Genomic DNA, 12,102 nt, shown 5'->3' on the forward strand with positions numbered 1-12,102 from the left:
TATTTATTATGTATAACTGAACTGGTGTGTTGCTCACTCAACCTCGTGTTGACAAACTATATTATTTTCAACGCATATGCAGGTCATCGTTTGATGTGAAGTGTGGACTTAGAAGAATTATTTTAAGGACTATGCTAGAAAATTTTTGTTTTGAGACTTTAAATGTTATTTGAATTATTTGATGATTTGTTTATTTTGAATTTCTTTTTGTAATGAATAATGGTGTTATTTGATTTAAATAAATAGATATTTAAATTTATAATTGTGCGTGATAGTAACCTTGCGAGCTGTGACAATCAGTCCACGCCCCGGCATTTCCGCCGTAGGTTGGGGTGTGACAGATTGGTATCAGAGCCGAAGGTTTAAGATATGTCGTTAGAGATTGACTTAGACACATGTTTAGGAGCCCTATACGTGCTTATCTGCTTACCTTACGTGTTCTAGTTGATTGTTACTACTTTCTCTTAGTTGATAAGTGTTCTTATTATATTATTGTTATGCACACACGCACTGCTCCGAGGCTATGCCTCAAAACTTCAAATTTTATTTAAATTAAAATCAATATTAGATTGCTTTTAATTGCGGGAAATTCCTTAAGAATTCCCACATGTTGTTTTCACTCGTTCTCCTTATGGCTAGGTTATATGGCATGTCCCTATCATAAGAAAACGGGGAGAGAAACTGTGAGTTGGGCATTGGCAAAATGGTTCCGAGAACCAAAGGTAAGACGCTAATCCTTACCTGGGTGATAACCTGACCACAATACTCAACCCTATGGACCCGAGCGAGACCCATGAATGCCATATGACCGACACCCTAAGCTATCAACCGTGACCACATTAGTGGTTGCATTCCTTATAATACTTTTAAAACCGAATTCACAGTGGATCGTGGCTTAAATTCGGTAACCTTCCGATTATGGTTTTTACGTTATTTCAAGTGGTTAGCCGGGAATCCCGACTATCCATCTGTTAACTTGTTTCGTATTTTTGTCAGACGCTCCGACTACCCGTATTTTGTTTCGATAGTTCGTTATTTAGTTTTCTCGGCTAAAGACGCTTATCGGGCCGAAAAACTATATTGCATCGATAATTCGTTAATTAGTTGGGACAACCAAATTGCCAAGTAACGCTCATGGGCTGTCCAACTCACATGTGTATTTGTTAATTATTGTTGGGCCATTCAAATTGCCATGGAAAGCTCATGGGAGGCCAATGTCCCGAGATGCATTTCGTTATATTTTTGTGAAACTAACATAACAGAAACTTAATGTTTTCAACTAACTTTGTTTTTCCCCATAAATATTTACACATATGATCCCCCAACTCATAAACCTTTACTCTTATTTTCCCGTAGAATGTCGTCACTCAGAAATCACCGTCGTCATCAACGTTCATCTGGATCACGTGACCGCCGCCTGGCTGCTAGAATCACGAAAGAGTTTGCTGCTGCTATGCCTGAAATTGTCGCCCAAATCCAAAGCCTCAATTCTAATGGTTCAACCACTTCGGCCACACCCAACAACTATGATTTTCGTAACTTCTTAGCCACTAAACCTCCGTCCTTCCGTGGGGAGGAAGATGCCGCCACCTTGCTCCAATGGTTTGAAGAAATGGAGAACATATTTATCCATTGTGAATGTCCGGATGTCAAACGGACCAAGTTTGCTTCAAGCTGCTTTATGGATCGAGCTATGGTATGGCAGAATGCCCTGAAAAACGACCAAGGGTCGGATTTGGTCGTGGCTATGTCTTGGGAGGAACTAAAGGAGGCGATGAAAAAGGAAATTTACCCAGAACATGAACTGCAAAGGTTGGAAGCCGAGTTTTGGGATCTTAAGCAAATCGGTAGCGATAACTCCACTTATTCTAGCCGATTTCATGAGCTAAGCCGTATTGTGCCACATCTGGTGACCCCCGAGACCCGCTGCATTCAGAATTACGTTCGCGGTCTCCCACTCGTTTTCCGTGATGCCGTAATGAGTTGTAACCCATCAACCATCGGTGAGGCAATGGACCTAGCTGCCTCTCTCACTTATAGTCACATTCGGGATGGAGCCTTGTCCCGCAAGGAATCCAAGCCCACACCCGACAAGACAAAAACCGACTCCTCTACCGATGCCAAAGCTGAGGCCAAACCATCCAACAACAACAACTGCTTCAACAAGAACCACCAAAAACGTAAGCCCAACTACCAAAACTACTCTGTCAACCAATCCAACAACCAAGCACCAAATGACCCTAATGCCCCAAACAAGAAAGCTTACTTTGGCCCACATCCCCTTTGTGCCAGGTGTAACCGCCATCACCCGGTCCAATCCCGTTGTCGGTTGTGCACTCGATGAAACCGTTATGGCCACCTTGCCGATACTTGCCGTGCACCGCCTGGTTCTCAAGTTGTCCAAACCCGGTCTGCACCCCCTACTGCTAGACCTGTTGCTAACCCTGCTCAGCCCTGTGTCCCTAATACCCGAGCTTGCTACCACTGCGGAGACCCTAATCATTTCCGTAATGCCTGCCCATTACTCACCCATGCCAACGAAGCCCATGTCATGCCTGCACCTCCTTATGTTACCCATCTACCACAAGCCCAAGTATACCATGCACCGTACTACACTGCTCAAGCCTACCAAGTGCAAACCTACCAACCTCAAGCCTATGCACCCCAAACCCATGCACCTCCTGTGCCTCAGCTCATGGCTCCTCCATCGGCATCAACTCAAGCTCCCGCTATTCAAACTCCTCCTTTGAATCAAGTTGCTCAAACCCCTCAAGGGACCAATGGTCGTGAGTTTATGATGAATGTGAATCAAGCTCAGAGTTCTAGCAATGTGGTGAATGGTACGTTTCTCATTGATAATCATCATGCTTCGGTTTTGTTTGATACGGGTGTCGATAAGAGTTTTATATCTTTGGATTTTGTGTATATTATTGATAAGCCTCGGGATAAGTTGTCTAGACCTTTTACCGTAGAAGTAGCCGACAGAAATTCTATTATGATTGACTCGGTAGTCAGGGATTGCGTCATAGTCCTTAACAAAGTCGAGTTTTAATTGACCTCATTCAGATGCAAATGGGTAGTTTCGATGTAATCGTAGGAATGGATTGGTTAACTCTTAATCGTGCGGAAGTTATTTGCCTCGAAAAGTTCATTCGTATACCTCTCAAAAACGGTCGTATTCTTAAGGTTTTCGGTGATACTCCAACGTCCAAGATTAATCTCATATCGTGCTTTCAAGCTCAACGTTATTTGCGCAAAAAATGTGTCGCCTTCCTAGCTCTCGTCGTGGAGAAAGAGCGGAAAGAGAAGAAATTATCCGATATCCCGGTTCTTCGCGATTTTCTTGATGTTTTTCCCAATGATGTCATTGGTGTTCCTCCGGTTCGCCAAGTCGAATTCCGAATTGATCTTATACCCGGAGCTAACCCCGTAGCTAAAGCCCCTTACCGTCTTGCACCCTCCGAGATGCAAGAACTCTCGAGCCAACTCCAAGAACTTTCGGACAAGGGTTTCATTCGCCCGATTTCTTCTCCTTGGGGCGCACCTGTGCTATTTTTCAAGAAGAAGGATGGTTCATTCCGCATGTGCATTGACTACCGTGAACTCAACAAGCTTACCGTTAAGAATCGTTATCCGCTCCCTCGCATCGACGATCTTTTCGATCAACTTCAAGGAGCCGCATGCTTCTCGAAGATCGATCTCCGTTCGGGTTATCATCAACTCCGAGTTAGTGATGATGACATTCCCAAGACCGCATTTCGAACTCGTTATGGTCATTACGAGTTCTGTGTTATGCCTTTTGGTTTAACAAACGCACCCGTGGTATTTATGGATCTCATGAACCGTGTTTGTAAACCGTGTTTGACCAACGCACCCATGGTACTTAAGACTAATTAAGCAAACAGCTAGGCACGACTCGAGTGGTATTTAATATTGTGTTCATTAAACAGTTAGACGCGCACAGCTCAAGAAAGGAATAACTATTAACGGTGATCGTAACCGAGATCAGGTGAGTTTCTAGCCCCATTCCTTGTTATATTTTTTGGGCTGTGTGCATACTCGATGTGACAGTTAATACACTTACCTTAAGTGGTAAGTGTATGCCATGTATGATATATGTGATAGATACGAATGATTGCTTGTCGATATGTGAACGATCTTCGGATATTGCATGTATTGCCAAGAATAGTGATTATCTCCTTATATGGATATTAAATAATAACTTATGTATAGAGTTCCTTCTATGGGTAATATATAGAGTTCCCTCAATGGATAATATACAGAGTGTTCCTTCTATTGATAGCATAGCGTTCCTTTAATGTGTAACATCCAAAAATTTCGAATAATAAATAATATTGTATATTGACTCGTTATGACGGAAAAGTTACTTGAGTTAATAAATAAATAGTAAAAGGGAAAAAGGGAGAGATAAGTAGGCTAATTAAAGAGAATTAATCATGGACTAAAAAGGAAAGAAGGGCCCTAGGTCCATGGGCTTAAGGGAGTATAAATACCCCTTAAACCCTAAATCTTTCCATTTCCATCCATTCCACACCTTGCCTACACCTTATACACACACACCTCTTACCATTTGCGGCCGAGAAAGAGAAGAAGGTCAAGTAAGATCAAGCAAGCCTATTTTGATTAAATCGTTGATATACAAGCAAGCTAACAAGGCCAAGATTTCGTACTAGCCTCAGCCGTAGTTTGTGGAGCATATTAAAGGTATGTTCTTAATCTTAAAGGTTACATTTTTATGAACAATTTGCCATGAAACTTGACCCTAGAGTAGATTGGATCTAGATGTCTCATAAAAATGCAAACTTGGAGATTAAAAATGAACCTAATGGTCTTATGATAGTATTCGGCTCATAGATGAACCCTAGATCTAGTAAAGAACGTTTTATGGCTAAAGGTCCGAGCTTTATGCTAGGAAATGGGCTAGATCCCGATGAGGAAATGATAACGGATGTAAACAGTTATGACTAGTGATGAAAAAAGGGTTAAAAGCTCATGATTTGAACCTTAGAACAGTAACTGAGCAAGGTAGAAACCTAAAAATGGAATGATGAGCTGAACTGGGTGTTCTCGGCCAAGATTGAGGGTTCTCGGCCAACCCATGTCCTCGGCCAGATACGGGATTTCGGTCAACGAGAGTTCTCGGTGACCTGGGTTCTCGGTACTAGGGTTCTCGGTCAACATGATACCTCGGTCAAACCTGAGTTCTAGGTCCGGTGAGTGTTCTCTGCCATCTCGGTTCTCTGTTTGGATTTAGGCCTGAGTCCAGTTGGTCCCAAATACTATAATGAGCATATTGGACCTGAATCAACTAATCCCACAACACGCTAAGCCCATATCTAAATTAAACAAGCTAGCCCATTATCTTAAGTCTAACAACAAGCCCAACTTAGAAAATGCATAGGTTAACTAAATAACCAACATAATGAAGTATGCGGGTGATTAACATACATATATAAATAACAGTTAGTCGTGCACAATTATATAAATGGATAACGATTAACGGCGAACGCAACAGGATCCAGGTGAGTTTCTAGCCCCATTTCTGTGTTATGTTTTCGGGGCTGTGTGCATACTCGATGTGATTGTTAATACAGTTATCCTAAGTGATAAGTGTTTGTCTTATGTGATTATGTGAAAGGTAAGAATAATTGCTTGTCGGTACGTGAACGATCTTCGGATATTGCACGCACTGTCAAGTTATAATGTTATGTATGAACTATGAATGATATGTATGTATGTTATGAATGAATGTAAGAGATAGAAACGTAGAAAAGGGACTGGACCCTAATAATATCCAAGGCAGAAAAGGGACCGAGCCCTTTAATAATCTTGAGGCAGAAAAGGGACTGGACCCTAATAATATCCAAGGCAAAAAAAGGGACCGGACCCTAATAATATCCGAGGCAGAATAGAATAGAGTAAAGTAGAATTTGAATTATATAAGTATGAATGAAAGTATGTACGTATGTATGTAGATTATGTTATGTTGTTGACTAGAACTCACTCAGCGTAGCTGACTTTTAATATGCACGCAGGTGAGTAGAATGAGACATCTCGCTTGAGGGGAACACGTGGCATTGAATAAGAGGCTGGCATCGGAAGACGTTTATGCTTGATATTATGATATTTTGAAAGACAAGGTGTATATTTTAAGACAAGTTATGGATTAATGTAATGTTTATGAAAGTTTTTATATTCCGCGTATTTTTTTATTAACTCTGATGAATTGAACTATGTTGATGAGTAAATCTAACGCCCAAAGGTGAGGCACCGGTAACGGGGCCTTACAAGTTGGTATCAGAGCAAAGTTTGAGAGATTTGAGCATCCCATATGCTTAGACTAGAACAGAGAATGGGATTTAAGTAAGAAAAGAAAGAAGATGCCAGTCCAAGAATGCCATGTGTCGCTCAAGCAAGCTCAGTAAAGTTAAAGTATGTGATTGAATAAGGTATGTTAGTACTAGGGATACGATTAATTGATTGCTTGATTTGACTAACTGTTTAAAGTAGAACCAGCCCAAATAGACTCATAAAGGGAAGTGTATAGGACACGGAAAGTAACGTGATCAGCTAATCACAGCCGGCCACTGTTATTACCTGTTAGCCTTACTATCCTTGTACTAAATAGTTCCTTGAGTGATGATGTTTGTGTTTTCCCTTTTTAGAATACGATGGCTGGAGCGGGAGAAAATGTGGGAGCGGGAGGTCGCACTGGACGACGTGGCAGGCCTCGTCATGCCCAGCAACCTTTGGTTGAGACAGCTTCCAACACCAGGGATGAGGGAAGTGCAGCTGGAGGAGATCCGATCAACAATGAAGGGGTTCAACTGGATCCCGCAATTCAAGCAGCTATTGTTCAAGTTGTAGCCACTGCTGTGAAGAATATTACTCCTGGAGGGTCTGCTGGAAGCCGTGAAAGAACTGCTGGAGGGGCAGGAGGTGATGGTAAGAGAGAGGAAGAAGAGGAGAAGGAAGCCTCGAGTGGGGTTAATTCTGTGAAAGCCGGTGACAGGAAAAGAGGCCGAGACGGGTGCAACTATAAGTCCTTCAAGGGATGTGACCCGCCAAAGCTGACTGGTTTGGGTGATGCAATCTCTACTCTTCATTGGATAACCGCCATGGACAAAAATTATCCGAATCAGCGAGTGTCGTCCTGACCAAGCTGTCGGTTACGCCACCTAATCATTTGGTGATGAGGCGATGTATTGGTGGGAATCAGTTGAGCAAAGAAAGAGCCCGGAGGAAATCAAGGTTTGAAGCGGGAGGATCTGAAGGAACTGGTTATGAAAAAAATTTTGTGCTGACGCCGAGGTTGAGAGGGCGGAGATGAAGTTCCTGAATTTGAAGGCTGGAACAATGACACATCGTGAGTATACCACCGGGTTCAACCGAATGTCTAGGTTGGTACCCGATATGGTCAACACTGAAGCAAAGAGAATCAAGTGCTATGTGAGAGGATTGCCACAGGAAATCCGCATGCTAGTCAGGACGAGTAAACCTGCTACTTTTGACTCTGCGATCGAACTCGCAGAGATGGTTTACGAGGACCTGGCTGCGGATGATGTAGTTGTGGTGGAAGACGAGAATATAGAGAAGAAATGGGTCGCTCCGATTAAACGACCCAGTACCCAAATGTGGAACCCTAAGAACAAGCAGCCAAGAGTTTGGGGGAACAGGTCTTGTAAGACTTGTGGCAAGGCACACAACGGTGAGTGTAGATGGGGTAAGGGTTCGGATGTTTGTTACAAGTGTGGGAAGAGTCATGCTGGTGAGTGCAAGTTCGGTACAAATTCTTGCTACAAGTGCGGGAAGGTGGGGCATTACGCTCCAGATTGTACTGCAAAGTCCGCATGTTACAAATGCGGTAAGACGGGTCACTTTGCAAGGGAATGTACTGAGAGTGAAGCTGTAGGAAGTGGGAAGAAAGATGTTGAACCGACAAGGCCAAAGACCAGAGCCTACATGCTGACTCAAGAACAAGCTAAGCAGATTCCAGATGTCGTCACAGGTACTTTTCTAGTAAATGGTATTTCCTCTTCTGTATTGTTTGATTCGGGTGCGAACAAAGGTTTCGTAGCTACGCCCTTTAGTAAATTAGCTAAAATGAAATGTTGCCGAGTGTCCGAAACTTTTATAGTAGAAACCACTAGTGACACTTTGGTTAAAATGTTGAAATTGGTTAAGAACTGTAGGATAGAGTTAGACAGGCAAGAGTTCCCTGTTACCTTGTACGTTATGACCTTAGGAGGGTTCGATGTGGTTTTGGGTACGGATTGGCTGTCTGAGTATGAAACTCAGATAGTGTGTAAGAGTAGGATGATAAGGTTGAAGTCCTTGGATGGTAGTGCGGTGACAGTTTACGGTGATAAGGATAGTTCTGGGCTTAATGTCATTTTGATGATAAAAGCCGAAGGGTTATTAAGGCGAGGGTGCGGTGCCTACCTGGCGTATGTTGTCGACGCTACGGCCGAGACAATAGAAATGAAAGATGTTCCTATAATGCGCGATTACCCAGAAGTATTCCCAGAGGATCTTCCGGGGTTGCCACCGGAGCAAGAGATAGAATTCCAAATAAATTTATTACCAGGAGCCCAGCATGTCGCGAAAGCACCTTACCGTTTAGCGCCATCCGAGATGAAAGAATTAATGTCCCAACTGCAAGAACTCCTCGACAAGGGTTTTATAAGACCAAGTGTCTCCCCGTGGGGCGCACCAGTGTTATTTGTGAAAAAGAAAGACGGAAGCATAAGAATATGCATCGATTATAGCGAGTTGAATAAGCTTACGGTAAAGAATAGATATCCTTTTCCAAGGATTGATGATTTGTTCAACCAACTACAAGGTTCAAGTTGGTTCTCACGAATAGATCTCAGATCAGGCTACCATCAGCTGAAGGTGAAGTAGGTAGACCTCCCTAAGACAGTGTTTCGTACGCGGTATGGACACTACGAGTTTCTCGTAATGTCATTCGGTCTAACGATTGCTCCCGCAGCATTTATGGACATGATGAACAGGGTTTGTCGGCCAATGTTGGATAAGTCAGTTATTGTCTTCATATATGATATATTGATTTATTCAAAGAATGAATATGATCATGCTGAACATCTGAGAGAGGTATTGGAGACTCTGAAGAAAGAAAGGTTATATGCTAAGGTTTCGAAATGTGCTTTCTGGTTATGAGAAGTGCAATTACTAGGTCACGTGATCTGAAGGAATCACTGTGGACCCAGCTAAAATTGAAGTGATAACGAACTGGAAGACTCCACAGAATCTGACTGACATACGAAGCTTCCTAGGGTTAGCTGGCTACTATAGGAGATTCATCGAAGGTTTCTCCAAGATAGCCGCACCGTTGACCGGTATGACCCGAAAGACGATAGTATTCAGTTGGGGAAAGTTCCAAGAAGAAGCTTTTCAGGAATTAAAGAAAAGACTCACGCAAGCTCCAATCCTTGCTTTAATTGATAGTGACGATGACTTGGTTGTTTGCACTGATGCTTCGCATCGTGGGTTAGGTTGCGTGTTGATGCAACGAGGAAATGTGATAGCCTATGTGTCTAGACAGTTGAAAGTCCATGAGAGTACTTATCCGACGCATGATTTGGAACTAGCGGCAGTTGTACATGCTCTCAATATTTGGAGACACCACTTATATGGTACTAAGTGTACAATCTACACCAACCATAAGAGCTTAAAATATTTCTTCGAGCAGAAAGAACTGAACATGAGGCAGAGAAGATGGTTAGAGTTGATAAAGGATTATGATTGTGATATTAAGTACTATCCCGGTAAAGCTAACGTGGTCGCTGATGCGTTAAGTCGTAAGAATGAGGAAGTCCTTGCAACGGTAAAGTCATATCAGCTGATTATGAATTCAAGTATGTTTGAAAAAATCATCAAAGTGCAGTCAGAGGTGTTAGTAGATGAAGGTTTAGTGAAGAAGGAAAGAGTTTACGGCCAGCAAGGTGAGTTGATGGAAAGCACTCATGGCGCTAAGACTAGATTTGACAGCATGTGGATCCCACGCCATGGAGATCTTAGAGGTCGAATCTTAGATGAAGCTCACAAGTCAAGATACTCGATTCATCCTGGAGCTACAAAGATGTATCAAGATTTGAAAAGAGATTACTGGTGGCCAGGGATGAAGAATGATGTGGTGGATTACGTTAGTAAGTGCTTAACATGTTTACAAGTCAAAGCCGAACATCAGAAGCCTTATGGGAAAATGCAACCGCTTGAGATACCAGAGTGGAAATGGGAACACATCACCATAGATTTCATAACTAAGCTACCTCGTACAACTAAGAACCATGACACCATCTGGGTGATTGTGGACCGTTTGACCAAGAGTGCTCACTTTCTGCCTATACGAGAGGCTATCTCGTCAGAAACGTTAGCAAGCTTGTTCATAAAAGAAGTTGTGTCTAAGCACGGTGTATCGCTATCGATCGTGTCTGATAGAGATACACGGTTTACTTCAAGGTTTTGGAAGAAATTCTATGAGGCTATGGGAACGAGGTTGAACATCAGTACGATGTATCATCCTCAAAACGATGGACAGTCTGAAAGGACGATCCAAACCCTTGAGGATATGCTACGTGCTTGTGTTTTAGATTTCGGTGGAAGTTGGGATGATCATCTGCATCTGGCAGAGTTCTCCTATAACAACAGCTACCATTCAAGTATTGGTATGCCACCATTTGAAATGCTTTATGGTAGACGATGTAGAACCCCGGTGTGTTGTGGTGAGATTGGACAGAAGGAAATGGGAAGCCTAGAAGTTTTTCAAGAAACACCTTCAAAATTAGATCAGATCAAAGTGAGAATGAAGGCTGCTCAAGACAGACAGAAGTCGTATGCCGATAAGCGGCGATGACCGATCGAGTTTAACGTTGGTGACAATGTGATGCTCAAGGTCTCACCTTGGAAAGTAATTATTCGTTTCAGGAAAAGAGGAAAGTTGAGTCCGAGGTACATTGGACCGTTTAAGATCTTGGATCGTGTAGGAGAAGTGGCTTATAAGCTGAATTTGCCAGCAGGGTTAAAAGGAATTCATGCAACCTTCCATGTTTCTCATTTAAGGAAGTGTCTGGCTGATGACACGTCGCACGTGCCATTGATGGACATTGAGGTTGATGAACAATTAAACTAAATTGAACAGCCGATAGAGATTGTGGATCTCAAGGAGAAGCAGCTTCGTCATAAAGTTATATACCCTTAGTAAAGGTGATATGGAAGCATCGTAAGGGATCGGATGCCACTTGGGAAGTCGAGGAAGAGATGCGCAAGTTTGTAGGTTCCCAGCCGGATCTACACGGAATATCTCGTTCTACGTAGGTGCGGAATCCCTACGTAAGACGATACGAGCGTAGAAGACGATACACGTTAACACGATCAAACACACGTTACAATAAACAAAGACACGTTGTATTGCAACTGGAAACACGTGATTCACTGATCACCGATTACACAAACTCTAAACAACTCGTAAACAACTCGTTCAATCATTCTAAACCTAGCCGTAGCTATATGTTTATATCAGACGACAACTTCGCCTAACATTTTTAGGCGAAGTTGTCCCTAACTTCGCTTGTTCCACAAGTTCGCCTATATCAGCGAACTTGTGAGAACTTCGCTTAAAACCAAATACAAATCCAACTAACTAGATTACAGACACTATATACTGAACTACTGACATCATGTACCAACAGACTCCCCCTTGGCAGTAGCTTCATATCTCTATCTTCAAGCACGTGTCTTGTAATCTCAACAATCTTGTATCTTTCATCTTTAAGCATGAACGCCTTCTCGTACACAAACTGAAAGAACTCTTTAATATTTCTTCGCTTCTTCTTTCCAAGCAGGAATATAAAATATCTTTTTCTCGTTCAGCACCTGCAGATCAGCTTGAGACAAATTTACCAAGTGCACTGGATCATACACTCTCAGCAGCTCTTGTTCATCTTCATCCTCCATTACTGCCTCAGCTGTTTCACAATCAACGTACCACCACTTCAGATCTTTGAGCACATCCTTGGGCATTTGTTTCATCGGCACTTCTTTTATACACCGGATCGGCTT

Source organism: Bidens hawaiensis, unplaced genomic scaffold (genome assembly GCF_021521415.1).
Source record: "Bidens hawaiensis isolate Kalapana, Puna unplaced genomic scaffold, B.hawaiensis_p1.1 tig00041863_1, whole genome shotgun sequence".
Lineage (NCBI taxonomy): Eukaryota > Viridiplantae > Streptophyta > Magnoliopsida > Asterales > Asteraceae > Bidens > Bidens hawaiensis.